This window comes from Ranitomeya variabilis, chromosome 4, assembly GCF_051348905.1.
Source record: "Ranitomeya variabilis isolate aRanVar5 chromosome 4, aRanVar5.hap1, whole genome shotgun sequence".
In the NCBI taxonomy this organism is placed as follows: Eukaryota; Metazoa; Chordata; class Amphibia; order Anura; family Dendrobatidae; genus Ranitomeya; species Ranitomeya variabilis.
Window position 1 is genome coordinate 98,222,990 of NC_135235.1, and position 12,549 is coordinate 98,235,538.

Genomic DNA, 12,549 nt, shown 5'->3' on the forward strand with positions numbered 1-12,549 from the left:
TACCTCGCCGGATGCAGATTGGGATGCAGAAAGGCAGCGAAGGTACCGCGAAGTACAGGAGTGTGTAGAGAGAAGTCTCGCCCAGGCTAGGCAGAAGCAAGAAAGGGACTACAACCAACACGCTCCTGCGATTCCCCTGTCACCTGGTGAGCAAGTGCTTAAGCGAAAGAGGAGGTTACACAAGCTCGATGACCAATGGGAAGCGGAACCGTACACCATCTTGCCATCTGACTTCGACAACACCAAGGTCTGCCTCATCAGTAAGGACAGAGGGGAGACCTCGACAGCGGTATCCAGGGATCACCTTAAGGCCTGCCCCGATAAGCTGAAAGAGAGGGGCACGGCCCCAGAAATCTCCCCGCCGGTAGAAAAGGAGAAGGTGTTCCATACTGTCCTTGGTGACTTTCCCCAGTCCTGGACTCAGATAAATCAGGCCATCGCGGTACCTGTTCTAACGTTTCCACAGCCGGACCCACCAGAAACAATGGTGGTACCAGATCATCCGGTCCCACTACCTCAACAAGCCTTACCTGATGAAGCCATGCCAACCGTTGAACCGGCAAATCCTCCCTCTGCTATCGGTGAATCTGCTGTACCCACTGTTAATAGCAGCAGCTCTGAGAGCCCTAACCTGCCAGTGCTACCCCAACTCACTAGAAGTGTAGCTAGAAGACAGTGCACTACACCAGCGGTAGCAAGCATAGCGGGCCCTGTTAGGCCGATAGCAACCCCTGCGCTGCGAAGGTCCACACGCAGCACTCAAAATCAAACTCCCCTCCGCTACAAACTTTGGAGGTATTAATAAGGGCTGCTATTTAATTGAAAATGTTTGTATATATATCTTTTTGTTACAGGTTTTTAAATGGACAATAGAGTAATGGACGGTGAATTGCTCAAAAACTTTCAAAAAGGGGGCCCCTTTGTTTACCCGGGGTCCCCGCTGTTTCAACCACTGAACTGAGAGTCATAAACTGTGCATGACCTAACTTTTGCAACGTTCAAGAATCCTCACCTCCTGTAAAGGGAAGCATTGTTATGTTCAATTGTTATGCTATTTCAAAAATTTGTGTGTTTTCTGTTAACATGTATTATTGTTCTTGTTTTCCCAGTCCCGGAGTACTGGATTTAACCGGGGGGGAGTGCAGCACCCCAGAGTCCTGGTTGTTGCAGTACTGTGGCTCCGCCACTACGGGGAGCTATGGTACGTCTGATTGCACTAAGGAGTTTCTCTGATCAGGTACACTCACACCACACTTCACACTCCGGCCACCAGGGGGGGTGGTCCTATCTAGTAGGCCACTCCTCACAACTCTGGTAAAACTGGGGGTTGGACAGGAAGACAGGGAGAAGTAGCTGGGAAGAGCTAGTGAGAGGACCTGTCAGGGATGGGATCCTGGCAGACTCCTCAGAGCAGAACTAACCAGTAAACAACGGGAATACAGAAAAGGAGAAATACCAGAAGGGGTCCTGCTGTTAGACCGAGGCAACATCCTTCTGAGGCGCAAACAGTCGGTGGCCGGAACGCCGAGCAAGTAAGAGACTTTAAGTACATTGCAAACCACGGCCGGACAGCTAATTACAGGTTGGCTGTCTCACTTAACACCTAAGCAGACAACGGAGGCAGCTGTGGGAGAGGGGCGACTCTAGGGTCCCGGAAGAACTCCAGGCCTACCCCGTCATACGGGTGCGTCCTACCATATCATCTGGAGGACGGAGAAAGAACAGTAGAGACAGAAAGAAACAGTTGTGAGGACTATCCCGGGAGCTCAGCAGGGAAGAACTACAACACACAGCGCTAGAAGGTAGTTACTGATTCCCACCTGTAAGGAGGAACTCCTGATGTGTCGTTGGACCGGCCGGTCTCTGAAAACCCAGTTAACAGCGCTCTGGACTGAGGTCTCCAACATCTTCAGTAAAGAGGTAAAGAGACTGCAACCTGGTGTCCTCATTATTTACCGCGACCTGCACCGCTACAACACCACTTATTGCACCGGACGTCCCCCACTGACAGACAGGGCCACGGACCGGGTCTAGCCACCGTGACAACCCCAAGACTGAGACCTAGAGGCCCGGCTCTGGGTACCCCTCGGCCCTGCGGCGGTGTGGGGGCGCTCCATACTCACTGTTTGATGTATATCCATTACTGTGGCCACTCTAGATACTATCAGGTGAAGGTGTTATAGCATGTTGCCAGCCACAATGCCTTTGATCATTTAACCACCCCCTGGTGTGCTGGCCCCAGCTGGCAAATTATCCCCACCCTGGTCCCACAATCCATCTCTTCTGACCCAGCATTGGACTATAAATGTAGAACCATCCTTAGGGATACACGCAAGTGGGGGTGCATGTGCAGCGCCCCAGGGTCCTGGTCGTTGCAGTACTGTGGCTCCGCCACTATGGGGAGCCATGGTGCATCTGATGGCACTGAAGGAGTTCATCTGATCAGGTATCACAGACACCAATACATTTCACAGCTGGGCCTCCGGGGGGAGCTAAGGGTGCTATTCATTAGGCCACTCCCCACCATAGTGGGTAAACCGGGGGTCAGGCAGGAAGTTAGATGAGAAAGCTGACTGGGTTGGAACCAGGCAACACCTTGTGGCAGAGGGTGTTGTAGGGGAAGATACAGTAGGGTCTCTGTCAGGGGTGGGATCCTGACAGAGGCTTGGCAACAAGAACGAACGTAACGGGACCGTGCCTGCTCCGGGTAGTGGCGGTGCCCAAGAAAGGATTAGAAGAGAGATAGATTGTGCTGAGTGAGAAACGAGATCACGCAAAGGAGAAATACCAGTAGGAGTCGTGCTGTAAGACCGAAGCAACATCCTACTGAGGCGCACTACCGGTGGCCGGAACGCCGAGGGAGTAGAATAACATTCAGCTTCAAGCAATACTCCAAACAGCGGCAGGACAGTCAGTCTAAGGTGGGCTGTCTAACACATATCACCTATGCAGTCTTGGGGGGCAACCTGTGGAGAGGGGCGACTCTAGGGTCCCGGAAGAGCTCCGAGCCTACCCGTCAAACGGGTGCCGTCCCAACCAGAACATCAGGGAGGGATGGAGGATTAGCAGAACATCATCTAATCGAGTTGTGAGGGAACTTAAGAAACAGACACATCAGTTGTGGGGGACTTTCCGTAAGCACAGCAGGGAAGGACCACAACACATAGCGCTAGAAGGAAGGCACCGATTTCCACCTGTGAGGAGAACTCTGGAGGTGCCATTGGACCGGCCGGACTTGCGCAGCCTGGTGAACCATGTTCCGGACTGAGGACCCAGAGATCTTCAGTAAAGAGGTAAAGAGACTGCAACCTGGTGTCCTCGTTATTTACCGCGACCTGCACCCCACAACTGCACCATTATCATCACACTCCATACCTATATACTGTGCGCCCCACGGCAGGGTCACGGACCGGGGCCTAGCCGCCGTGACAACCCCTGAGCAGAGAATCACAGGCCCGGTACCGGGTACCCCTCGGCCCTGCGGCGGTGGGGGCGCTACAACTTGGCGTCACGAACAGGATCTACTTAAGCCTGAAGAATCAGGTCATGTGTGCCTCGGAACTGTGATTTGTTGTGCTTAGAACTGTACTTTATTGCAAAGACTGTGGATTGTCACTTGCCGCCAAAAGTTCGCGCCAAAACCGCCGCCATTACAGCGCTAAGGAGAGCGCAGGAGAAGAAGAAGGGCGTGGAAGTGGGCGTGAACAAGCTGGAGAGCGCGAAAGACAATGGCCGCCCAGTCTAAATATCTCGGCCCCTTGAGGACGTGTCCGTCAGCAGCCAAGATCCGCCTCCTGATCCTCAATGGTGGGCAGAGACAGAGAAAACGAAACCGCCCACGAAGGAGAGAGCGGGAAAAGGACCAGGAAGAAGAAGTCCGCGACATGGAGGACGCCATGGCCAGCCGCCTGGAGCCGGAGCGTGGGGACGGAGCCGAGGACTCCCCCAGCTACCCGGAGAGGCACCGCAGCCAGACCTCCGCAGCTGATGCTGACCTCCTGCAGATCGGAGCGGACGAGCTGACCCACCAACTCCTGCAGACGCAGCTGAGCACTGAGGCCGGATGGAAGAAGACCATCATCAGGAGCCTCACCAGACATCTGTCGGCAGCCTCGCTTGGCCTGAAGCTGGAAAGCAAGGCCGTGCCGGAAAGCGGTATGCTGCATGCAGAGATGACAACGCCGCAGCACAAGGCCTCGCAACCAGCGTTCCAGACCCCAGTGGAGACGGAGCAGACCGGCACCGGAGGGACCGCATCTGAAGCAGGTATGAAGGATGACCCTGCCCTGATGACTGACACCACTCCCGCGACTGCTAGTGCCACAGCTGCTGACTCCGTTCCAGTGACTGATCTTGCAGCAGCCGCTACCTCTGCTGCAGCAAATGCCCATACTCAAGCTGCGCAGACCTCTCCATCGCTGCGCATGATTTTATCGTACATGAAAGACGGATTAACGGCGTTTGTCCAGCACTGGGTGTAACCCTAGACCTCACTTTTCCCAGACCAAGAAGGGTTAAGTGCCAGGTGCAGCCCTGGAAGCCGTCCAACTAAACCTCGGAAACCTGAACATGTAAATAGTTAACTGTTTGTTTCCCTGCTTTTGCTGCTTTAAACCTGACTAGGGTTATTCTTAAAGGGATCCCTTTGTTTACCCGGGATCCCTATTGCCTTTTATTTTTGCTTTTGTTTTCCTTTTTGCTTTTTGTTCACCCATGTTGAAAAGAACTGCTGAAATCATGAACAGTGCATGATCCGAACTTCTTGTATATAGTTTGCACCTTATTAAAGGCGCTCCCTACTGGTTTTACTTAAAGAAGGACTCTTTGTGAAGATACCACACTGGAACCTTTGCTGAGTATGGACTGGTAGCTTGAGAAGGCGTGCTACCTCACAGAGACTTGGTCCCCTCTTAAAGGGGATGTTCATTTGTTGCATGTAAATGGTGATATTGCTTTAAGACAGGTAGCAATAATGTTTTGACGAAAGAAAGTGATGATAATGTTTACATGAGTAAGTTATATGTATTCAACTAGTTAATTGTGAAGAAATACTGATGATGTTCTCTGAAAAGAAAAAGGTGAAAGATAGAAGAAGGATGCAGTGGGCCCGTAGGGATAGATGCGGTGTCCAGCATGTATGATAGAGAGAAAGATAATGAGAAGGCTTAATGTTCAATAGAAAATGTTTTAATAATGCTGATAGATAGTTAGGATAGAAGGTAAACCCTGAGTCCTTATAGGAGTCATGTAGAAATGGCTCAGTGCTCTTAACCCGAAAATAATGTTATGTTCTATACTGTGTATAGTAGTTGAAAAGGCAGTAGGCCCTGGCTGAACGGGGCGGTCCTGTAACCGAAAGGAGAGGCAGTAGGTCTGGTGCCGATAGGACAGGCGGTCCTGCAGATTTAAAGAAGGAGAATGAGAAAGTTAAATTACCTTATAATGTGATTATAGGAAGGTCTTTAGTGGATAAAGAGTGTATGTCCTTAAAGGCGATGTTAAATTATTGTCCAACAATTTTGCACTTAGTAGAATACCCGGTTGGGTAACAGGAGTTATTTATAGCCTGTAATTTATAATGTTAACCATGTTTGTAACGTTCAAGTGTCCTTACCTCCCATAAAGGGAAGCCTGTTCAAGTATACTTACTGTTATTACACTCAACGAAACTGTATGTCTTTTTGCTAACTTGTATTGTTGTTTTCTTCCCAGTCCCGGAGTACTGTGTTTAACCAGGGGGGAGTGCAGCGCCCCAGGGTCCTGGTCGTTGCAGTACTGTGGCTCCGCCACTATGGGGAGCCATGGTGCGTCTGATGGCACTGAAGGAGTTCATCTGATCAGGTATCACAGACACCAATACATTTCACAGCTGGGCCTCCGGGGGGAGCTAAGGGTGCTATTCATTAGGCCACTCCCCACCATAGTGGGTAAACCGGGGGTCAGGCAGGAAGTTAGATGAGAAAGCTGACTGGGTTGGAACCAGGCAACACCTTGTGGCAGAGGGTGTTGTAGGGGAAGATACAGTAGGGTCTCTGTCAGGGGTGGGATCCTGACAGAGGCTTGGCAACAAGAACGAACGTAACGGGACCGTGCCTGCTCCGGGTAGCGGCGGTGCCCAAGAAAGGATTAGAAGAGAGATAGATTGTGCTGAGTGAGAAACGAGATCACGCAAAGGAGAAATACCAGTAGGAGTCGTGCTGTAAGACCGAAGCAACATCCTACTGAGGCGCACTACCGGTGGCTGGAACGCCGAGGGAGTAGAATAACATTCAGCTTCAAGCAATACTCCAAACAGCGGCAGGACAGTCAGTCTAAGGCGGGCTGTCTAACACATATCACCTATGCAGTCTTGGGGGGCAACCTGTGGAGAGGGGCGACTCTAGGGTCCCGGAAGAGCTCCGAGCCTACCCGTCAAACGGGTGCCGTCCCAACCAGAACATCAGGGAGGGACGGAGGATTAGCAGAACATCATCTAATCGAGTTGTGAGGGAACTTAAGAAACAGACACAACAGTTGTGGGGGACTTTCCGTAAGCACAGCAGGGAAGGACCACAACACATAGCGCTAGAAGGAAGGCACCGATTTCCACCTGTGAGGAGAACTCTGGAGGTGCCATTGGACCGGCCGGACTTGCGCAGCCTGGTGAACCGTGTTCCGGACTGAGGACCCAGAGATCTTCAGTAAAGAGGTAAAGAGACTGCAACCTGGTGTCCTCGTTATTTACCGCGACCTGCACCCCACAACTGCACCATTATCATCACACTCCATACCTATATACTACTGTGCGCCCCACGGCAGGGTCACGGACCGGGGCCTAGCCGCTGTGACAACCCCTGAGCAGAGACTCACAGGCCCGGTACCGGGTACCCCTCGGCCCTGCGGCGGTGGGGGCGCTACACATGCGTCACAGAAGCAAAGCGTCACGGAAGATAAGCGTCGTGATACAGCAGTTATTTGATGGCAGTTAGTCAGGGCAGGAGTCAGGTAACCCACACTCTGCTCTCTATTCTATCCATGTGCTTTATTCCTATCCTCCTATGTTTCTTTGCAATCCACATTCACCGCCCAATCCCCCCTCCACCACGACTCATACACATCAGCTCCTCACTCCTTCCATCTCCCATGTACAGCTCCCATGCACTTCTCACCTTCCTGAAAAACCTCAGCCCATCTTACACAAACACACTGCACAAAAAACTTCTTACACTTCCAAAAACTACTTGCTTTTAATCTTGTTACTCCTACTGATTTCAGGGGATTTATCCCCCAACCCCGGTCCCCCATCCCCCAACCTCAACCGCTACCCTACCTCATATCAAAAACAAAATAACCTTATTAATATTACTTGCACTCCCTCATCTCTCTCTTTCAATTGTGCCCTTTGGAATCCACGGTCTGTATGTAACAAGCTTCCTTTCCTGCACAACTACTTTATGAACAACTCTCTGAATCTGTTGGCCCTCACTGAAACCTGCATCCAGGACTCTGACACTGTCTCCCCTGCTGCCATTTCCCATGGTGGCTTACAATTCTCCCATTCCCCAAGACCCACAAACAGACCTGGTGGTGGAGTCCGCATACTCTTGTCCCCCCAATGCACGTTCCAGGTTATACCCCCAGTTCCTTCACTTTCATTCCCTTCTTTTGAGGTCCACACCATCAGGCTCTTCCGTCCCCTCTCCCTCAGAGTAGCGGTCATATACCGGCCCCCAGGCTCACCCACCCACTTCCTGGACCACTTCTCAGCCTGGCTGCCGCACTTCATGTCCTCAGAACTACCAACCCTGTTGTGAAATTGGATTCTGGGCTCCCCCGGTGGCCACTGGTGGAATTGAACTTGTGTGCATCATCCCCTCTGTTCACCTGTTCCCATCAGGATGTGGGAGTCTCTATATAACCTTGCTCCTCTGTCAGTTTCATGCCGGTCAACAATGTAATCAGAAGCCTTTCTTTGCATGTTCCTGCTACTAGACAACTCCCAGCTAAGTTGGACTTTCGTCCTTGTTTGTTTTTGCATTTTGTTCCAGTTCACAGCTGCTGTTTCGTTACTGTGTCTGGAAAGCTCTTGTGATCTGAAATTGCCACTCTGGTGTTATGAGTTAATACTAGAGTCTTAAAGTAATTTCTGGATGGTGTTTTGATAGGGTTTTCAGCTGACCATGAAAGTGCCCTTTCTGTCTTCCTGCTATCTAGTAAGCGGACCTCGATTTTGCTAAACCTATTTTCATACTACGTTTGTCATTTCATCTAAAATCACCGCCAATATATGTGGGGGCCTCTGTCTGCCTTTTGGGGAAATCTCTCTAGAGGTGAGCCAGGACTGTATTTTCCTCTGCTAGGATTAGTTAGTCCTCCGGCTGGCGCTGGGCATCTAGGGATAAAACGTAGGCACGCTACCCGGCCACTGTTAATTGTGCGGCAGGTTTAGTTCATGGTCAGTTTAGATTCCATCTTCCAAGAGCTAGTTCTTATATATGCTGGGCTATGTTCTCTCGCCATTGAGAATCATGACAGTTTGACCGGCCCAAAAGGGTTAAATTATTTTTTTTTCTCTAGTTCTGAGTGTGCTCATAATTGAATCACTTGCTAGTCTGCCTATACTGCAGCCTTCCTCTCTTTCTCTCCTTCTAATCCTTGAATGGCTCTGTGTTCACCTGTTTGAAATGGATCTTCAGAGTGTAGCTACAGGTTTGAATAATCTCGCCACGAAGGTACAAAATTTGCAAGATTTTGTTGTTCATGCACCTATGTCTGAACCTAGAATTCCTTTGCCTGAATTTTTTTCAGGGAATAGATCTTGCTTTCAAAATTTTAAAAATAATTGCAAATTGTTTTTGTCCCTGAAGTCTCGCTCTGCCGGAGACCCTGCACAGCAGGTCAGGATTGTAATTTCCTTGCTCCGGGGCGACCCTCAAGATTGGGCTTTTGCATTGACACCAGGGGATCCTGCGTTGCTCAATGTGGATGCGTTTTTTCTGGCCTTGGGGTTGCTTTATGAGGAACCTCATTTAGAGCTTCAGGCGGAAAAAGCTTTGATGTCCCTGTCTCAGGGGCAAGATGAAGCTGAAATATACTGCCAAAAATTCCGTAAATGGTCTGTGCTTACTCAGTGGAATGAGTGCGCCCTGGCGGCGATTTTCAGAGAAGGTCTCTCTGATGCCATTAAGGATGTTATGGTGGGGTTCCCTGTGCCTGCGGGTCTGAATGAGTCCATGACAATGGCTATTCAGATCGATAGGCGTCTGCGGGAGCGCAAACCTGTGCACCATTTGGCGGTGTCTACTGAGAAGACGCCAGAAAATATGCAATGTGATAGAATTCTGTCCAGAAGCGAGCGGCAGAATTTTAGACGAAAAAATGGGTTGTGCTTCTATTGTGGTGATTCAACTCATGTTATATCAGCATGCTCTAAGCGTACTAAGAAGCTTGACAAGTCTGTTTCAATTAGCACTTTACAGTCTAAGTTTATTCTATCTGTGACCCTGATTTGTTCTTTATCATCTATTACCGCGGACGCCTATGTCGACTCTGGCGCCGCTTTGAGTCTTATGGATTGGTCCTTTGCCAAACGCTGTGGGTATGATTTGGAGCCTTTGGAAGCTCCTATACCTCTGAAGGGGATTGACTCCACCCCATTGGCTAGTAATAAACCACAATACTGGACACAAGTAACTATGCGTATTAATCCGGATCACCAGGAGATTATTCGCTTTCTGGTGCTGTATAATCTACATGATGTTTTGGTGCTAGGATTGCCATGGCTGCAATCTCATAACCCAGTCCTCGACTGGAAAGCTATGTCTGTGTTAAGCTGGGGATGTAAAGGGACTCATGGGGACGTACCTTTGGTTTCCATTTCATCATCTATTCCCTCTGAGATTCCTGAATTCTTGTCTGACTATCGTGACGTTTTTGAAGAACCCAAGCTTGGTTCACTACCTCCGCACCGGGAGTGCGATTGTGCCATAGATTTGATCCCGGGTAGTAAATACCCTAAGGGTCGTTTATTTAATCTGTCTGTGCCTGAACACGCTGCTATGCGAGAATATATAAAGGAGTCCTTGGAAAAGGGACATATTCGTCCTTCGTCATCTCCCTTAGGAGCCGGTTTTTTCTTTGTGTCTAAGAAAGATGGCTCTTTGAGGCCGTGTATTGATTATCGGCTTTTGAATAAAATCACGGTTAAATATCAATATCCGTTGCCACTGCTGACTGATTTGTTTGCTCGTATAAAGGGGGCCAAGTGGTTCTCTAAGATTGATCTCCGTGGGGCGTATAATTTGGTGCGAATCAAGCAGGGGGATGAGTGGAAAACCGCATTTAATACGCCCGAGGGCCACTTTGAGTATTTGGTGATGCCTTTTGGTCTTTCAAATGCCCCTTCAGTCTTCCAGTCCTTTATGCATGACATTTTCCGCGATTATTTGGATAAATTTATGATTGTGTATCTGGATGATATTCTGATTTTTTCGGATGACTGGGACTCTCATGTCCAGCAGGTCAGGAGGGTTTTTCAGGTTTTGCGGTCTAATTCCTTGTGTGTGAAGGGTTCTAAGTGCGTTTTTGGGGTTCAAAAGATTTCCTTCTTGGGATACATTTTTTCCCCCTCTTCCATCGAGATGGATCCTGTCAAGGTTCAGGCTATTTGTGATTGGACGCAACCCTCTTCTCTTAAGAGTCTTCAGAAATTTTTGGGCTTTGCTAACTTTTATCGTCGATTTATTGCTGGTTTTTCTGATGTTGTTAAACCATTGAGTGATTTGACTAAGAAGGGTGCTGATGTTGCTGATTGGTCCCCTGATGCTGTGGAGGCCTTTCGGGAGCTTAAGCGCCGCTTTTCTTCCGCCCCTGTGTTGCGTCAGCCTGATGTTGCTCTTCCTTTTCAGGTTGAGGTCGACGCTTCTGAAATCGGAGCTGGGGCGGTGTTGTCGCAGAGAAGTTCCGACTGCCCCGTGATGAGACCTTGTGCTTTTTTTTCCCGTAAATTTTCGCCCGCCGAGCGGAATTATGATATTGGGAATCGGGAGCTTTTGGCCATGAAGTGGGCTTTTGAGGAGTGGCATCACTGGCTTGAGGGGGCCAGACATCAGGTGGTGGTATTGACTGACCACAAAAATTTAATTTACCTTGAGTCTGCCAGGCTCCTGAATCCTAGACAGGCGCGCTGGTCATTGTTTTTCTCTCGGTTTAATTTTGTGGTGTCGTACCTACCGGGTTCTAAGAATGTTAAGGCGGATGCCCTTTCTAGGAGTTTTGAGCCTGACTCCCCTGGTAATTCTGAGCCCACAGGTATCCTTAAGGATGGAGTGATATTGTCTGCCGTTTCTCCAGACCTGCGGCGGGCCTTGCAGGAGTTTCAGGCGGATAGACCGGATCGTTGCCCACCTGGTAGACTGTTTGTTCCTGATGATTGGACCAGTAGAGTCATCTCTGAGGTTCATTCTTCTGCGTTGGCAGGTCATCCTGGAATCTTTGGTACCAGGGATTTGGTGGCAAGGTCCTTCTGGTGGCCTTCCCTGTCACGAGATGTGCGAGGCTTTGTGCAGTCTTGTGACGTTTGTGCTCGGGCCAAGCCTTGTTGTTCTCGGGCTAGTGGATTGTTGTTGCCCTTGCCTATTCCGAAGAGGCCTTGGACGCACATCTCGATGGATTTTATTTCGGATCTGCCTGTTTCTCAGAAGATGTCTGTCATCTGGGTGGTGTGTGACCGTTTCTCTAAGATGGTCCATTTGGTTCCCTTGCCTAAGTTGCCTTCTTCTTCCAAGTTGGTTCCTCTGTTTTTTCAAAATGTTGTTCGTTTGCATGGTATTCCGGAGAATATCGTTTCTGACAGAGGGACCCAATTCGTGTCTAGATTTTGGCGGGCATTCTGTGCTAGGATGGGCATAGATTTGTCTTTTTCGTCTGCTTTCCATCCTCAGACTAATGGCCAGACCGAGCGGACTAATCAGACCTTGGAGACATATTTGAGGTGTTTTGTGTCTGCGGATCAGGATGATTGGGTTGCTTTTTTGCCATTGGCGGAGTTCGCCCTCAATAATCGGGCCAGCTCTGCCACCTTGGTGTCCCCGTTTTTCTGTAATTCGGGGTTTCATCCTCGATTTTCCTCCGGTCAGGTGGAATCTTCGGATTGTCCTGGAGTGGATGCTGTGGTGGAGGGGTTGCATCAGATTTGGGGGCAGGTAGTGGACAATTTGAAGTTGTCCCAGGAGAAGACTCAGCTTTTTGCCAACCGCCGTCGTCGTGTTGGTCCTCGGCTTTGTGTTGGGGACTTGGTGTGGTTGTCTTCTCGTTTTGTCCCTATGAGGGTTTCTTCTCCTAAGTTTAAGCCTCGGTTCATCGGCCCATACAAGATATTGGAGATTCTTAACCCTGTGTCCTTCCGTTTGGACCTCCCTGCATCTTTTTCTATTCATAATGTTTTTCATCGGTCATTATTGCGCAGGTATGAGGTACCGGTTGTGCCTTCCGTTGAGCCTCCTGCTCCGGTGTTGGTTGAGGGTGAGTTGGAGTACGTTGTGGAAAAGATCTTGGACTCCCGTGTTTCCA